Source organism: Saccopteryx leptura, chromosome 2 (genome assembly GCF_036850995.1).
Source record: "Saccopteryx leptura isolate mSacLep1 chromosome 2, mSacLep1_pri_phased_curated, whole genome shotgun sequence".
NCBI classification, from domain to species: Eukaryota; Metazoa; Chordata; class Mammalia; order Chiroptera; family Emballonuridae; genus Saccopteryx; species Saccopteryx leptura.
Genome location: NC_089504.1, coordinates 284,802,526 through 284,821,019, shown reverse-complemented (window position 1 = coordinate 284,821,019; position 18,494 = coordinate 284,802,526). Strand labels below are relative to the sequence as shown.

At 42.1% G+C, this 18,494-nt stretch overlaps 1 non-coding gene and 2 pseudogenes across 1 annotated transcript; 2 read left to right on the top strand and 1 right to left on the bottom strand.

Moving 5' to 3' along the window:
- Nucleotides 1–471: 471 nt before the first annotated feature.
- LOC136392058 (large ribosomal subunit protein eL36 pseudogene) lies at nucleotides 472–861 on the bottom strand (annotated as a pseudogene).
- Nucleotides 862–5,443: 4,582 nt separating this feature from the next.
- Nucleotides 5,444–5,564, top strand: LOC136396114 (small nucleolar RNA SNORA32). The gene has a single exon (XR_010749533.1). It is a non-coding gene; the product is annotated as a small nucleolar RNA SNORA32 (small nucleolar RNA).
- An 11,003-nt stretch (nucleotides 5,565–16,567) lies between these two features.
- On the top strand, nucleotides 16,568–18,291 carry LOC136392057 (elongation factor 1-alpha 1 pseudogene; annotated as a pseudogene).
- Nucleotides 18,292–18,494: the final 203 nt, after the last annotated feature.

The window sequence follows — 18,494 nt, the reverse complement described above, 5'->3', positions numbered from 1 at the left end:
GATTATAACAAGGTTGCAGGATACAAGAGTTTAATATACAAACAAAGAAAAGTCAATCGCTTCCCTATATAATAGCAATGAACAAGTAAAATTTGAAATTAAAACCACATTACCATTTACATTAGCATCCCCCTAAATGAAACACATAGGTAGAAATCTAACAAAATCTAGATGAAAATGACAAAACTGATGAAAAATATTAAAGAATTTATATATATGGTGTGTGTGTAACCTATAGATTAAAAGAGATTAAAAACACATCATGTAATCATTATTTGTGGGCCTAATGGATACTGATTCAAACAAACTGCTAAAAAGTTAAAAATCATAGATATTTATGATTTATGAGACAATTAGAAACTTGAACATTGGTTATTAGAAATTACTGGTTTAAGGTGATATAAGGAATTACTATTACTGTTTTGATACAATACTGATATTATGTTACAATAAAGAGTTCTTTCTTATCTTTTAGGGACACATATTGAAATCATTACAGTGAAAAATTATTTTCTGGGAAAGTTTTACTATGCACAGAAGTGATGGGGCTCGGTTCTTTGCTGCTGCCTTCTTCTTGACTGCAAGGATTTTGCTCAGCTCGTCTCTATTCCTTTTGGTGTGAATGTGTGTCCCCACCTTTTTCTTGATTAACTTCAGGGCCCATTTATCCTTAGAGACCTTGAGCAGCTCCATGGTGCACTGCTCACAGGGAGCAAAACTGCACACCTCTTGGATTATGTCCCACATAAACTTGGTGTGCTTGGTGAGGTGCCCACTGCTGTGCCTTTGCTTGCTAACTTTCTTGGTTACCTTGTAGGCCTTGTTGATGCTAAGCCATGGCCATGAGTAATTCAGAGCCATGGCTGTGAAAAAGGGTGAGGAGAGTGGGTTAAAGGTAAGTCCCGGATCTTTTGCCACTGTCCAGAATGCAGTGTCTTGCCCTGCTGAATTGCTGGCTGCACCCAGCCATCCTCCTGCAGCCATACTGATGCCCTGGAGATACGGTGGAAATTTTTTTAGAGGAAATTTTTAAAAGTGATTAGAGTAAAAAAGACAAATTATTTTCAAATGGGCATTACAGTGTGTCCGTAAAGTCATGGTGCACTTTTGACCGGTCACAGGAAAGCAACAAGAGATGACAGAAATGTGAAATCTGCACCAAATAAAAGGAAAACTCTCCCAGTTTCATACCTATTCAGTGCAGTTCGATGTGGGCTCACGCACAGATTTTTTAGGGCTCCTTAGGTAGCTATCCCGTATAGCCTCTATAGACTCGTCACTGACTGATGGCCTACCAGAACGGGGTTTCTCCACCAAACTGCTGGTTTCCTTCAACTGCTTATCCCACCAAGTAATGTTATTCCTATGTGGTGGTGCTTTGTTATAAACATGCCGATATTCACGTTGCACTTTGGTCATGGATTCGAATTTAGCGAGCCACAGAACACACTGAACTTTCCTCTGTACCATTCACATCTTGACTGGCATGGCTGTGGGCTGCTCCGCTGTATACATGGTGTTACGTCATCATCTGCTCATGCGCACATGCTGCCACATCATCCTACAGAAACTGTCATTATAAATAATGACAGCTGACTTTTTAGTGTCGACAATGGAAACCAGAAGATAATCGAATGATGTCTTTCATGAAAATACCTGCCAACCACTAAAAACATTTGTATTAGGATAATTCTAGGTATTGCAACAAAAAGTCCCAAAATTGCAGTGGTTTAATCAATGGTCTGGGTGAATAGGGTAGCACAGAGCCACACTCTACTTATATCTTCAGGTGCTAAGGCAGATGAAGTTTCTGTCATGTTCAGCATATTGCTTCCAAAATTCCCTTAAAGGTCATTTTTTCCCCCATTTAGCCACATTAATAAGGTTTGGCAGGGGTGATGAGGGTGTAGTTCAAATATTTTGAGTTTTTATACTGTCTGGGAGAGGGTAGTAAAGGTATTTAATATTAAATAACATTAGAAAAGTTAGGATGTAGGTTGTAATTTTTGTGTCAACCATTTTAAGAATAGCAACAGTCTGTATAAATTCTAAACTAGTAGAGGCTAAATAATAAAACTTTAAAAATCCAAAAAAAAGGGCAAAGTGGCAAGAAGAAAAAAAACTAAGATGGTAGATTTATACTTAAATATATCAAAAAAGTAATTTTAAAACTTTTAAACATCTAAGAATTATAGGGTATACAGAATAATTTCTTTGGCTGTTCACTGCCTTGCAAGGTGCATTTCCCTCTTTAACCTCAAGGTCACTGTCACAGCCTAACTTCACTTTCATGTGCCCAATCTGAGTTAGCCAAAGATATTGATCCAGTTCCTCTTGGGCCAGTAAAAGAACCCATTGAAAGGTATAGAACAGAAGTCACTAGTGAGTGACCTTCAGGCTTGTTTGGTTTGGTGTAGGCAGTGTTTTGAATTGGAATTAGAGCCAATATTTATAAATGGGATATTTCACATAAAAATATTAATATCTAGCTTCTCTTAAATAATCGGAAGACTTGTCAACACAGGGCTTATGTTACAGATGGCTGTAATTTGTTGGACTTTGTAATAACTGCTCACTTTGGAACATGGCGTATTCTCTGTTTGCCACAATCTCTACCATGTTCTATCGTATATTATCTGTCTGATTCTGTAGGCTTTTCAGATTGAGGTCCTAGAGCAACTTCATAGTGAGCACATTTTCTGGGGCACTCAGCTGTCACTTCATCCAGCACTTCCCTTCTCGCATGAATGGTTACTGCATCTTGGATCAATAACAATAATAACTCGCTTCACCTGTGGTGGCACATTGGATAAAGTGTTGACCTGGAATGCTGAGGTTGCTAGTTTGAAACCCTGAGCTTGCCTAGTCAAGGCATATATGGGAGTTCATGCTTCCTGCTCCTCCCCCTTCTCTCTCTCTCTCTTCCTCTCTCTCTCTTCTCTAGAAATGAATAAGAAAAAAATAACAGGCCCTGGCCGTTTGGCTCAGTGGTAGAGCGTCGGCCTGGTGTGCAGGAGTCCTGGGTTCGATTCCTGACCAGGGCACACAGGAGAAGTGCCTATCTGCTTCTCCACCCCTCCCCCTCTCCTTCCTCTCTGTCTCTCTCTTCCCCTCCCACAGCCAAGGCTCCATTGGAGCAAAGTTGGCCGGATGCTGGGGATAGCTTTATGGCCTCTGCCTCAGGCACTAGAATGGCTCTGGTTGCAGCAGAGCAACACCCCAGATGAGCAGAGCATTGCCCCCTGGTGAGCATGCTAGGTGGATCCCAGTCAGGCGCATGCGGGAGTCTGTCTGACTGCCTCCCAGTTTCCTACTACAGAAAAATACAAAAAAAAAAAAAAAAAAAAAAAAAAAAAAAAAAAAAGAAAAGAAAAAAATAACAATAATATCTTTACTTATTGGTCAGGTATTAAAAACACTGTATACACACATCTCATAATATCATGGCAATCCTGTGAGAAGTTGGTTTCAGATATCATACCTATTTCACAGACAGAGAAACTGAAGCTTGGGTAAGTGAAAGGACTTTTTCATAATTATACTCTCACTAAGTGGTAGAGCTGAGATTTAAACCTAGAGCTCTCTGGTGTATTTTGAATACATTTTAAACTCCTGCCTACAGTCTATGAAACGCTGAACGATCTAGCCTTCCTCTCCTCATCTCACACCACTCTTTCTGGGTCTATTTTGATTCTGTACAAGGTTAATTCCTTGTCGTCTTTTATGTCTCTGCTTAAATGCCATCTCCTTGAGAGACCTATGAGCATCCTTTCTAAATTTGGCCTACCTTCTTCCTCCTTTCCCTATCCATGTGGTATGCTTGAGCTGGCTCACATTTGCTAATACAAGCTCATGCAATCCATTCATTAAATTTTCAGAATTTTACAAGTCAGTTGCAGTCATGGTAGCTTGAAATCAGCCGTGATGGGAGTATTTACACCATGAAAACTGGCAAATGTTACAAATCAGTGTGATCCAACTCACCCAGAATAAGTTGTTAAAACAAGAAATCTAGTACTGTAATAGGCAGTTATGGTAAGGGAAAAAACCCTGCTGCCTTCTCAAATTGGTGGCCCTCTAAATGAAGCACTTTTAAGGATTCAGTCCCTGTCTCTGCATATTGGATTTGTAGTGACAGGCAGCATGAGCCGAGTATTCTGGTTTCATCTTTGGCAACTTTGGTAGGACAGCTTTGGGATTCTCTAGTAAGTCTAAATATTTGGCAGGGAGTCCCATTGGCTCCTGGACAGGAGGGCCCTGGGGTATAGATCTGGAGACTTCTTAGCAGCTGCTAACTAAAATTTACTTGGGAACTCTCCTCCAATCCCCAGCATTCACCATCACCTTCACTATAGGATTAAATTGCTCTGCTTTCTGGTTCAGGTTTATAGTTCCAGGTTATGACCTAGATCGGTCATCAAGTTAAGGTGCCTTCTGGTTTCTGGTTTTTGGTTTTAAAGAGCTCTGTCTGGTAGAATGGGGATGGGGGAAGCCTCTGTTCCTGGATATAGCCTTTTGGGGCAAATTCAAGCTGATTAGTCAAACTCTGGAAGTCAATGAACTCCACTGGGTAAGTTTCTGGTATGCATGACCAGAAGCCCTCTATCCTGCCATCTGGGGTTCTTTTGAACCTCCTGGGGAATCCTTGAGAAATCAATTGGTGCTGTCCAGTGAGTGGCAAGGCTTTGTGAAGCAAAATCCCAGCTCCCTTCCAGAATGGAAATCTGTAAGAGCACTCACTTCTCTGGCTGAACTTCTGGCCCTGGTTATAAATACTATTCTCTCTATATATTTTGTAAGACATACTATTCTTATCGTTTAGCTTTTGCCCCAGTAAAATTAAGATCTGTAACACAGTTTGTCTCCACCAGTTTACAAGCCCTACTTGTACTCAGAGAATATTGCCTCTAGACACCATCACCACCTTCTTCAGTGCCCAGGCCTCATCATCCCTCTGACAGAGAGCAACGATCTCTTGACTCTGAAGGAAAAATGTTATCCCTCTTCAGCAGGAAGCAGCTACAGAAGAGAACATGCGCCCCTTTACCCTGAAAGAATTCAGGGCCACCGTCCTTGAGGGGAGAATGTAATAGGAAGTTATTATTGTAAGGGAAGAAACCCTGCTGCCTTCTCAGATTACTGGCCGTCTGAATAAAGCACTTTTAAGGATTCAACCCCTGTCTCTGAGTATTGTATTTTCAGTGACAGGCAGCACAAGTTGAATCTTCTGGTTTCACTACCACCAAAATATCAAGTGGGTGGTGTGAACTGGAGGCAGAAGGGTCTCTAGTGTTTGTGGGGTTGCAGTGGTGAGCTCCTAAATCCTGTGTGATGTGCAACTTGGACTTAGTTCTTTAGGTCTCAACCTGAAGTCCATGGAATTTCTTCAAGAAGGTTAACTTTTGTGTCTTACTTTTAATGACAATATAAAAAAATAAATGATCAGTCATTATCAAGGCTTTTAGAATGCAGTTTCTCATTTGCCGTGAACATGACCACAAAACGTTTTTCCACTAGGTTTTCTTTCTGTTATATTGCTAGCATTCAGCCTACTGGGAACATTTTATTAACCCTTATTTTCATAACACGGGCTATAAGTGACTGTAATAGCCATTGGTAATCAGTGAGATTTTTAAATAGCTGTCTCAGATCTCTGGAGTTTGTCTCACTAATTGTAGGTTGCTAGCAACCAGATAGTTTGTGATTACATGATCCATTTCCATTACTGTTTTATAGGACTGACTGACATGGCAACTGGATTGAGCAAAAAAAGGGATTAAGACTCAAACTGGAGGAACTGCAGTGAAGGACTCACAACATGTGAAATTCCTTAAATAAAAATTTATTAACATTAAATAATTGTATCTATGTTATACATAATAAAAATAAACCTTTACACTTTAAAAAAAATAAATGAGATAATCATGTTTTGGATCACCTGGGTAGTATCTATACTGTCAAATGATTTCAGTGTCTGCATTTGCTTCTGTGTTTGTGATGAGTTCCACCAAGTAGTGCTTCTTTATACTTAATCTTAGCCAAAAGACTGAGAAGCGTACAAGTAGTGCTGCTTTAATGGTCTTAGCCAGGGGTCCCCAAACTACGGCCCGCCTGCGGGCCATATGCAGCCCCCTGAGGCCATTTATCCGCCCCCGCTGCACTTCCGGAAGGGGCACCTCTTTCATTGGTGGTCAATGAAAGGAGCACATTGACCATCTCATTAGCCAAAAGCAGGCCCATAGTTCCCATTGAAATACTGGTCAGTTTCTTGATTTAAATTTACTTGTTTTTTATTTTAAATATTGTATTTGTTCCCGTTTTTTTTTTTTTTTTTTTTTTTACTTTAAAATAAGATATGTGCAGTGTGCATAGGGATTTGTTCATAGTTTTTTTTATAGTCCGGCCCTCCAACGGTCTGAGGGACAGTGAACTGGCCCCCTGTGTAAAAAGTTTGGGGACCCCTGGTCTTAGCTAATGAGAAGAGAATAGAAGAGGACTTAACATGTAAGTGATGCATTTGTGTCTTGAGGAGGCAAGATGTCCTGCCAGCAGGCTGAGTGAACAAAGGGTTAGCAAAAGTTCTAGTAGAGCCCTGGCTGGTTGGCTCAGTGGTAGAGCGTCGGCCTGGCGTGCAGAAGTCCCAGGTTCGATTCCTGGCCAGGGCACACAGGAGAAGCACCCATCTGCTTCTCCACCCCTCCCCCTCTCCTTCCTCTCTGTCTCTCTCTTCCCCTCCCGTAGCCAAGGCTCCATTGGAGCAAAGATGGCCCGAGTGCTGGGGATGGCTCCTTGGCCTCTGCCCCAGGCGCTAGAGTGGCTCTGGTCGCAACAGAGCGACGCCCCAGAGGGGTAGAGCATCTCCCGTGGTGGGCAGAGCGTCGCCCCCTGGTGGGCATGCCGGGTGGATCCCGGTTGGGCGCATGCGGGAGTCTGTCTGACTGTCTCTCCCCGTTTCCAGCTTCAGAAAAATACAAAAAAAAAAAAAAAAAAGTTCTAGTAGAGAAAAGTGGTGGGAGAAGTGCATCATCACATGCCTGCCAAACTCCAGTGACCCCGCACTGGAGGGATTAATTCTATGATTCCAGTTTGTGCAGCAACCATCATCTGTTGCAATAGAGTAACATTTTTATTTATTTATTTTCCTTTTTATTGAACTTATTGAGGTGACACTGGTTAAAAAAATTATACAGGTTTTAGAGGCAAAAGTCAACAACACAACATCTGTACACTGTATTGTGTGTTCACCTATCCTCTCATCCCCTTCTACACCTTTGTCCATCCCCTCCTCATTCCCACCCAGCAGTCACCACACTGTTGTCCATGTCCATAAGTATTTTCTCTTTTTTCTGTTTTGCTCAATCTCTCACCCCCCCCCCCACAGCCCTCCATCCCCACTGACAGCTGTCAGCCTGCTCTCTATCTATGAGTCTGTCTCTCTTTTACTTGTTAATTGATTCTGTTCATTAGAGTCTACATATGAGTGAAATCATATGGCACTTGTCTTTCCCTGACTGGCTTATTTTACTTAGCCTAATGCTCTCAAGGTCTATGCATGCTGTTGCGAAGGGTAAGATTTCCTTCTTTTTTTTATGGCTGAGTTGTATTACATTGTGTAAATATACCACAGCTTTTTTATCCACTCATTCTTACTGATGGAAATTTTGGATAAATTCCTAGTAACTTACATTTTTTCAAAACTGAATTTGGAAGAATGGAGAATCTGAATAGACAGATTACAACTAGTGTAACTAAAGCATTAATCAAAAAACTCTCAACAAACTAAAGTCCTGGACCAGGTAGATGGCTTCACAAGATAGTGCCAGAGTAGGCAAAAGCTACACTCAACCCCTCCCAGGGCAAAACTGGAATTACAATTAAATTATAGAACAATCATCCTGAATAACCAACTAAAAAGTAGCTGAAGAGAAGTCTTATAACCAAGGATTTACAGAATAAGCCACATCAAGACTGGTAGGAAGGGTGGAGATGTGAAAAGGGCTGGCCCTGATTCTACAGGCAGCAGCTGAGGTTCCAAAGGGATATCTCAGCCGTGGAATTTTGCCCTGAGGAGCTTGGGGTCTACACCCCAAGTGAGGCTCTCTACCTCAGAGTACCAGAGCTGGGAAGAGGCACCCACATAATATCTAGGTAAAGCAGTGAGTTTCTGTTCACCAGGGAGAGACAGGAGTCTGCAGAGATGCAGGCACCCTCTTAAAGAGCCAATGCACAAAATTTTGTTTGCAGCCATTCACCCTGGGCTCTGGTGGAGGAAAGGTGAAGCAGAATAGAGTCATGTAAGGAGAGTCTGGGGTTTGTGGCTCTGAGGAGACAGCTGAAGGGACAGCCACCAAAATCCCTGTACTGAGTTATTGTCCCATACTGCAGACATCATCTTTCTTGGGGGGAGCACTCTCCTCTGTGGGGCCAACCTGGGGGGAAGCAATAGCCTCACCCTGTGGACTCCTTCTCACCCCAACCTGTGGAGCTTATGTTATGCTAAAGAGTACAGCCAGAGGCTTTTCTAGTGACTGAACCTAACAGGCAGCCAGCAGACAGAGGCAAGTGGAGGTGGATCTCGGGGAGCCTTGGGACTTTTGCTGACCTGCCCCTAGGTCTGGTGTTGATAAAAGCTGGCCTTCGTGTGCAGTGTGGTCCTTCCCACACTTACCCAGGCTCAGCAGAGGCAGCTACAGACTGTGGATCACTTGTAGCTCCCAAACAGGCCACTGAGGGCCAGTCACAGGCAGTATCTACATTAGTCTGCATGAGAGTCACTCCCAAGATGCCCAGAACCAACACAACCAGTGGCCAGGATTTGATAAGCTTCACAACAGCATATCCAAAGGAAGATCTCTGCAGGCATCAAACCCTGTTGAGGTGAATTCTGCTTTGAGTGGTCAGCACCTGCACAACAGCTCCCATACTGTGGTTGGGGTTGATCTTCACAGTCAGCCAGCCTGAGACTAAATCTCATGCACAAATGTGCAAATAGCAATCAAGCCTCAATTACAACAGGAGGGCCCACATAATAGACATGAATGACATTCCTGGAGAACTCAGCTTAGGTGATCAAAGAGATGGCACCACTGGATCCCACAGGATACCTACTGCATAAGCCACACCACAAAGTGAGTCATAGCAGATCTAATACATAGAAACAAACACAAAGAGGCAGCCAAAATTGGGAGGCAAAGAAATACGCCCCAAATGAAACAACAGGAGAAATTTCCAGGTATAGAGTTTAAAGTAATTGTTATAAGGATGCTCAAGGAACTTAATGAGAACCACAACAGCATGAAGAAGGACATAAAACCATAAAAAAGGACCAGTCAGAAATAAATAATATAATATCTTCAATGAAGAATACACTGGAAGAAATAAGCAGTAGTTTGGATGAAGCAGAGGATAGAATCAGCAATTTTGGAAGAACAGGTAGAAAGAAACACCCAATCAGAGCAAAAAAAAAAATTCAAATGAATGAGGATTGTTAAAGGACCTTTAACATGGGACAACATGAAGCATAACAACATCTGCATCAGAGGGGTACCAGAGAGAGGGAGAACAAGGGATTGAGAATCTATTTGCAGAAATGACTAAAAACTTCTCTAACCTGGTGAAGGAAAAAGACACACAAGTTCAGGAAGTGCAGTGAATCCCAAAACAAGATGAACACAAAGACACCCATACCAAGACACATCATTATCAAAATGGCAGAGGTTAAAGACAAAGCAAGAATCTTAAAAACTGCAAGAGAAAGACATGCAAAGGATCTCCCATAAGACTGTCTGCTGATTTCTCAACAGAAACATTTCAGGCCAGAAGGTATTGGCATGAAATACTTAAAATGATGAAAAGCAAGGACCTACAACCAAGACTACTTTACCCAGCAAGGCTATCATTTAGAATTGAAGGAGAAATAAAGAGCTTCCCAGACAAGATAAAGCTAAAAAACTCTGTTACCAGAAAACCAGTTTTACAAAAAATGTTAAAGGGCTTGCCTTAAGAAAAAGAAAAAGGAGAAGAAAAACCAACAATAAAAGAACATAGTTAAAAGAATAAAATGGCAATAAATACATACCTATTATAATCATTTTAAATGTAAATGGCTTAAAAGTTCCAAACATTTTTATTAAACATTTATTTATTATTTTTTATTATTATTTTTAAATGAGAGGAGAGGAGATAGTGAGACAAACTCCTGAATGCACCCCTACTGGGATCCATCCAGCAACCCCTGTCTGGGGCCAATGCTGGAGTAAACTGAGCTATTTTTAGCACCTGAGGCTGATGCTCAGACCAACTGAGTTATCTTCAGCACCTGGGACCGATGCTCAAACTAATCGAGCCACTGGCTGCAGGAGGGGAAGAGGGAGAGAATGGTAAGAGGGAGAGGGAGAAGGAGAGAAGCAGATGGTTGCTTCTCATGTGCATACTGACTGGGAGTCAAACCCAGGACATCCATACATCTGGTTTACACTGTATCCACTAAGCCAACTGGTCAGGGCCTCAAACATTTTTATTTTGAAAATATATATTGGTTTCATAGTTTGTTTCTATTTAATTTGTAAATTGCAATTGCTTTTATAGTTTTATGTGTCATAAATATATATTTATATCTAGTTTTATGTCTGTCTCTATTTCAATTACATTATAGGCCAAATAAATTACCACCACTGGGGGTAATTTCAGTGCAGTGAATCCTAAAACAAGATGAACACAAAGAGACCCATACCAAGACACATCATTATCAAGATGACAGAGGAGCCACTGAAGGGTGTTAAGTCACATAATCAAGTTGACATTTTACACTTGATCTTAGCCAAAAGGTTGAGAAGCGATCATCAAATTGACATTTTAAACACAGCAGCCTGGTAGTACAGAATATGGACTGGAAAGGGACAAGCTAAGATTCTCTAAGAGGCTGGTGAGGACCTAATTTAGGTCAAAGAGGGTAAATTTGAGAAATGTTTAGGAAGCAAAACTGATAGAATTTGGTGACTGATTTGGTATAGGAGGTGAGCAGGAAGAAAGCATGGCCTTCAACCCTAATTTCTACTTGTGTGTATTTGGGTATATTGTCGTGTCATTAAATAAGAAACCAAAAGAAAAGGGGAATGAAAGGAGGCACTGAATGTTGAGACAAAGAATTCCATTAGGACATGATATGTTTGAGATGCCTGTGGTACATCCAGGCAGAAATGCTCATTGGGCAGTTGAACCAATGAACCTAAAGCTTAAGTCAGAGGTCAGGGCTGACTGTGTAGATGCGGAAACAGTCAGCATTTAATGGTGGTTAAGGCTAGGAGAGAAGACAAAACTGAAACGATCTAGAAAGCCTGTGTAGAATAAACAGAGCTGTGGTCAATGTTCTGGAGAACATGGGAAATGGGGGTGCAGAGGGGAGCCCAGAAAGGAATTTGAAAAGGAACAGTCTTAGGAATAGGAAAGCTGGGAAGGGATGGATCTTGTCAAATAGTGGAACAGAGGGAGTTGTTGCAGAGGAGAGGTTGGCTAAGATAAGGACCAAAAATATGCTCACTGGATGTAGTAATCTGGAAGTCCTGATCAACCTATCCCAATTCACCCTTGCCTGACCTTCCTTGTTTGGTACAGGTGAGAGAGGTTTCATCTTTGGAGAGATAACTTGCCCTTCCTAAGACTGGAATAATGGATCAGAGAAAGGGTGGGGGAAGACCTAGTCAAGAGTAGACTGCAGAGGACAGGGAGTGGGATATAGGTAACAGAGCAGATTCAGACTTGTGATGGCCCAGCTGAGTTTGGTGCTTTATGGTAGCACCAGTCCTGCAGTAGTGGCATTCTGTCCAGCAGTCCACGGCACACTAGGGGTAGGAAAAGTAAATGGGTTCTATACATAGGGATTGATAAACAGGTTTTGCTGTTCCTAGCAACTCAGGACAACTTATTCTCAGGGACCTTTAAATCCTCAACTGAAAAACAGATGGGCTGATTGATGATATCTTTGGCTTCATTTGTAAGTTACAGGCAGTGGTACATGTTGACTGTGGTACTTCATTCCATTTGGTGACAAAACCTGTGGCTCAAAGAACAAATCTCCCCCACTGCTTGCTTCCCTCTGCTGAACCCAGGCAATGACTGCCGTGCTCTCCCAGTTCTCCCTGGTGGGTTTCTCTGACTGGTAAGAGCCTCTGAAAGGTTAAAGACAAAGCAATGAAATATAAACAGTATTAATCAGCTAAATTATTAACATTTAAAATGGAAATAACAGCTCTCAGTCCAAGTGACCAGAGAAGGGTCTTATAAAAGTAATTTACTTTTTTCTTAAATACTAAATGAGGTAAGTGATGCATAGCCTGGTGCCTGGAGTGTTTTTTCCCCTCTTTTCTCAAAACTTAAGAGATCTCTCTTTTTTCTTCCTCTTTCTCCACCTATATCTCTTTCCTCCCTCAATCCTTTGCTGGCCATAATATAAATTTAAAACATCTTTTAAATGTTTTTGCCTGACCTGTGGTGGCGCAGTGGATAAAGTATCAACCTGGAATGCTGAGGTTGACGGTTCAAAACCCGGGGCTTGCCCAGTCAAGCAAGGCACGCAGGAGAAACAAGTTGGTGCTTCCTGCTCCTCCCACCTTTCTCTCTGTCTCTAAAGTCAATAAGTAAAATCTTTAAAAATATATTGTATTAGTGCGGTAGTCCTTACTCCCTTTAAGTAATTTTAAAATTATTAAAAATAATGAAGCATAAAACCATTCATTTTCCCTCACTACTCGCTACAGACATACCATGGAAGACAGTAATAACATACAATTTACTCTTGTTAAGAAAAGTGAGGGCCCTGGCCGGTTGGCTCAGTGGTAGAGTGTCGGCCTGGTGTGCAGGAGTCCCGGGTTCGATTCCCGGCCAGGGCACACAGGAGAAGTGCCCATCTGCTTCTCCACCCTTCCCCCTCTCCTTCCTCTCTGTCTCTCTCTTCCCCTCCCGCAGCCAAGGCTCCATTGGAGCAAAGTTGGCCCGGGCACTGAGGATGGCTCTATGGCCTCTGCCTCAGGCACTAGAATGGCTCTGGTTGCAACAGAGCGATGCCCCAGATGGGCAGAGCATCGCCCACTGGTGGTGGGCATGCCGGGTGGATCCCAGTCGGGCGCATGCAGGAGTCTGTCTGACTGCCTCCCCGTTTCTAACTTCAGAAAAAAAAAAAAAAAAAAAGCAAAGTGGGAAAAGGCAAGGCAAGGCCACAGCTGCTGAGACTCCAGGAGAACTCATCCTTTAAAGCTGGCATCATAGGCCAGCATGTGAGGCCCAGTCTACAAACACAACTGCTTATTTGAACCCTGGCTCTGCCACTTGCCAGGAAGGTGGCCTTGAGCAGGTTGTCTTACTTTTCTATGCTTCACTTTCCTCTGTAAAATAGGATGATAATAGTGTTTACCTGCTAACACTGTTGTGGGACTTGGAAGAGTTAATGTGTGTGAAGCACTTATTATAGAGCTGACTTGAAGCCCAACATTGCTGGCTTGAGCAAGGGGTCACTGGTTCGGCTGGAGCCCCCTGGTCAAGGCACATATAAAAAATCAATCAATGAACAGCTAAGGAGCTGCAAAAAAGAATTGATGCTTCTCATTTCTCCCCCTTCCTGTCTGTCTGTCCTTGTCTGTCCTCCCCCACTAAAATAAATAGTAAAAATGTTATAATCCTTTCAGAGGATAATCCTTTCATTTGCGCTATATCTTTCTAAAGCCATTAAAATGTCATGATTTTAACTCAGTTATTTCATTCCTGAGACTGTATCTCCAGGAATTAATTCAAAGAAAGGAAAAGAAAAGATGAAAAAATGTTTTGAAACTATTTTATTCACAAAACAAATAATAAGAAACATTCTAAAAGATCATCAAAAAGGAGATGGTCAAATATATGTCATCTCAACATGACAGAATATTCTGCTGTAGTTAAGATGATCAACATCAATCATAAATAAAGGGTGAAATGATCACAGAACTATATATATTTTGATAATTTTATAAATAATTGGTACATAGTGCCTGCTTTTCTGCATTTGGGGATTAGAAATAACTTTCTAAGATTTAATAGTAGGTCAACAAAATAATAATAGACTGGATCTAGCAATACGTTAAAAAGATCATACATCATGGTCAAGTGGGATTTTTTCCAGGGAGACAAGGCTGGTACAATATTCCCAAATCAATAAACATGATTCATCACATAAAAAAATGAAGGCTAAAAATCACATGATCATATCAATAGATGCAGAAAAAGCATTTGATAAAATCCAGCAACCATTTATGATCAAAACTATTAGCAAAGTGGAAATACAGGGAACATACCTCAACATAATAAAGTCCATATATGATAGACCAACAGCCAACATCATACTCAATGGGCAAAAATTAAAAGCAATCCCCTTAAGATCAGGAATAAGGCAGGGGTGCCCTCTTTTACCACTCTTATTCAACATAGTTCTGGAAGTCCTAGGCACAGCAATCAGACAAGAAGAATCAATAAAAGGCATCCAAATTGGAAAAGAAGAAGTAAAACTGTCACTATTTGCTGACATGATACTGTACATAGAAAACTCTAAAGTCTCAGTCAAAAAAAACCTACAAGATCTGAGAAATGAATTCAGCAAAGTGTCAGGATATAAAATTAATATGCAGAAATCAGTGGGATTCTTATACACCAATAATAAACGTCAGAAAGAGAAATTAAAGAAACAATCCCATTCACTATTGCAACAAAAAAAATAAAGTATCTAGGAATAAAACTTAACCAAGGAGGTAAAGACTTGTACTTGGAAAATTATAAGGCATTGAAAAAAGATATCAAGGAAGATACAAACAAGTAGAAGCATACACCATGGTCATGGTTAGGAAGAATTAACATCATTAAAATGTCCATACTACCCAAAGCAATCTATAGATTCAATGCAATTCTTATTAAAATGCCAACAGTATACTTCACAGATCTAGAAGAAATATTCCAAAAGTTTATATGAAACCAAAAAAGAACCCAAATAGCCTCAACAATCTTGAAAATGAAGAACGAAGTGAGAGGTATCACACTTCCTGATATCAAGCTATACTACAAGGCCATTGTAATCCAAACAGCCTGGTACTGGCATAAGAACAGGCATACAGATCAATGGAACAGAACAGAGAATCCAGAAATAAACCATGTCTTTTTAAAAAAATTTAATTTATTGTGCTTACATAGATTCTAGTGTCGCCTCGATTGCATCCACCCCTCCCCCATATTCCCCTCAACATATCCCTTGCTCCCTCCCAAAGGCTCCCTCCCCCCTCTCTTCAGGTTTAATTCCATTCCTCAGTTCACATTGTTCCTTGGATTCCTCAAATGAGTGAGGTGATGTGATATTTTTCTTTCTCTGCTTGGCTTATTTCACTTAACATAATAGTTTCCAGGTCCATCCATGTTGTTGCAAAAGGTAATATTTCCTTCTTTTTCATGGCCCCATAGTATTCCATTGTATATATGTACCACAGCTTTTTAATCCACTTGTCCACTGATGGACACTTGGGCTGTTTCCAGATCTTTGCTATTGTGAACACTGCTGCCATAAACATGGGAGGTGCATTTCTTTTTTTGAATCAGTGATATGGTGTCCTTGGGATATATATATTCCTAAAAGTGGGATGGCTGGGTCAAAAGGCAATTCCATTTTTAATTTTTGGAGGAATCTCCATACTGTTTTCTACAGTGGCTGCCAAACCATGTCTTTAGGGTCAATTAATATTTGACAAAGGAGCCTGAGCAGCACTGGCTGTGAGTTGGACCATGACCCCATCTCTGAGCTGGACAATGGCTCAGACCCTAAACTTGGAAATGGTCATGCCTTTGAGATAGAAAATGGCCCAGATTCTCTCAAGGAGGTGGATGGACCCCATCTAGACAGATCAGAAGTGGACAGAAGGACAGAGCATAGAATTCCAAAGACAGATGCTCTTGTGCCCACGAGCAATGACAAATGCCCCTTCTCAAAATCTGGGAAGATGGACTCACAATCCAGTGACTGCCTCGCACGGGAGGAAGTTGGCTGGATATGGAAGCTAGAGCTGATGAAAGAATCGGATGGGCTGGGAATTCAGGGATGGCATACTGTCCTTAGCAGATGAGCTGCTGGTAATCAATGGTCACTTACTGGTTGGGCTGTCCCACGAGGAAGCCATGGCCATTCTTTGCTCAGCCACTGGAATGGTTCAGCTGGTTGTGGCCAGCAAGGAAACCTCGGCAGAGGACCTCCTGAGGTTGACATCTAAGAGCTTGCCCGATCTGACCAGCTCGGTAGAGGACGTGTTTTCTTGGACTGACAACGAAGACCAGGAGCCAGACGGGGAAGAGGATGAGGGAACGGGCTCATCCTCCCTCCAGGGAGCAATCCCTGGGGCAGATGAGCCCCAAGACTCGTGCAGCTCTGAAGATTTCAAGGGAAACCTGGAAAGTCCCAAACAGGGCAGCAGTAAAATGAAGCTCAAAAGTCGTCTTTCAGGAGGTGTATACCATCTGTTGAAGAATATAATAGCTGATGGTGCAAAATGGGGATCCCTGGACCAGGATGTTGGAGGTGTCTCGAGATGGCTGGAAGCACTCTCTTCCCCAGCTGCTGGAATCTTCGGGAACATCACAGGAGTACCACATCGTGAAGAAGTCCACCCGCTCCCTAAGCACCACGCAGGTGGAATCTCCCTGGAGATTCATTCGTCTGTTGGTCATCTTCATTATCGGGCTGTACAAAGAGAAAGGACACATAGATTCCGGCAAGTCAACCACTACTGGCCATCTGATCTACAAATGTGGTGGGATCGACAAAAGAACCATCGAAAAATTCAAGGAGGCTGCTGAGATGGAGAAGGGCTCCTTCAAGTATGCCTGGGTCTTGGATAAACTGACGGCTGAACGTGAGCATGGTATCACCATTGATATCTCTCTGTGGAAATTTGAGACCAGCAAGTATTATGTGACCATCATAGATGCCCCAGGACACAGAGACTTTAACAAAAACATGATTACAGGCACATCTCAGTCTCTTACAGGCAGACTGTGCTGTTCTGATTGTTGCTGCTGGTGTTGGTGAATTTGAAACAAGTATCTCCAAAAATGGGAAGACCCACAAGCATGCCCTTCTGGCTTACACACTGGGTGTGAAACAACTGATTGTTGGTGTTAAAATGGATTCCACTGAGCCTCTCTATAGCCAGAAGAGATACGAGGAAATTGTTAAAGAAGTCAGCACCTACATTAAGAAAATTGGCTACAACCCTGACACAGTAGCATTTGCGCCAACTTCTGGTTGGAATGGCGACAACATGCTGGAGCCAAGTGCTAATATACCTTGGTTCAAGGGATGGAAAGTTAACCGTAAAGATGGCAGTGCCAGCGGAAGGAACCACACTGTTTGAAGCTCTGGATTGCATCCTGCCACCAACTCGTCCAACTGACAAGCCCCTGCGTCTGCCCCTCCAGGATGTCTATAAAATTGGTGGTATTGGTACTGTGCCTGTGGGCCGAGTGGAGACAGGTGTTCTCAAACCTGGCATGGTGGTCACCTTTGCTCCAGTCAATGTTACAACTGAAGTCAAGTCTGTTGAAATGCACCATGAAGCTTTGAGAGAAGCTCTTCCTGGGGACAATGTGGGCTTCAATGTCAAGAACGTGTCTGTCAAAGATGTTCGACGTGGCCATCTGGCTGGTGACAGCAAAAATGACCCACCAGTGGAAGCAGCTGGCTTAACAGCTCAGGTGATTATCCTGAATCATCCAGGCCAAATCAGTGCTGTCTATGCACCTGTGCTGGTTGGTCACACAGCTCATATTGCTTGCAAATTTGCTGAGTTGAAGGAGAAGATTGACCGCCGTTCTGGCAAAAAGCTAAAAGATGGCCTGAAGTTTAAAATCTGGTGATGCTGCCATTGTTGACATGGTTCCCGGCAAGCCCATGTGTGTTGAGAGCTTCTCTGACTATCCTCCTCTGGGCCGTTTTGCTGTTCGTGACATGAGACAGACAGTTGCTGTGGGTGTCATCAAAGCAGTGGATAAGAAGGCAACTGGAGCTGGCAAAGTCACCAAGTCTGCCCAGAAAGCTCAGAAGGCTAAATGAATATTATCCCCAATACCTGCCACCCCAGTCTTAATCACTGGTGGAAGAACAGTCTCAAAACTATTTGTCTCAATTGGCCATTTAAGTTTAATAGTAAAAGACTGGTTAATGATTACAATGCATTGTTAAACCTTCAGAAGGAAAGGAGAATGTTTTGTGGACCATTTGGGGTTTTTTTGTGTGTGGCAGTTTTTAAGTTAGTTTTTAAGAATCAATACTTTTTAGTTATTTTATTTTATTTTTTCTCTTCTTTTTTACAGAGACAGAGAGAGAGAGTCAGAGAGAGGGATAGACAGGGATAGACAGACAGGAACGGAGAGATGAGAAGCATCAATAATTAGTTTTTCTTTGCGCGTTGCAACACCTTAGTTGTTCATTGATTGCT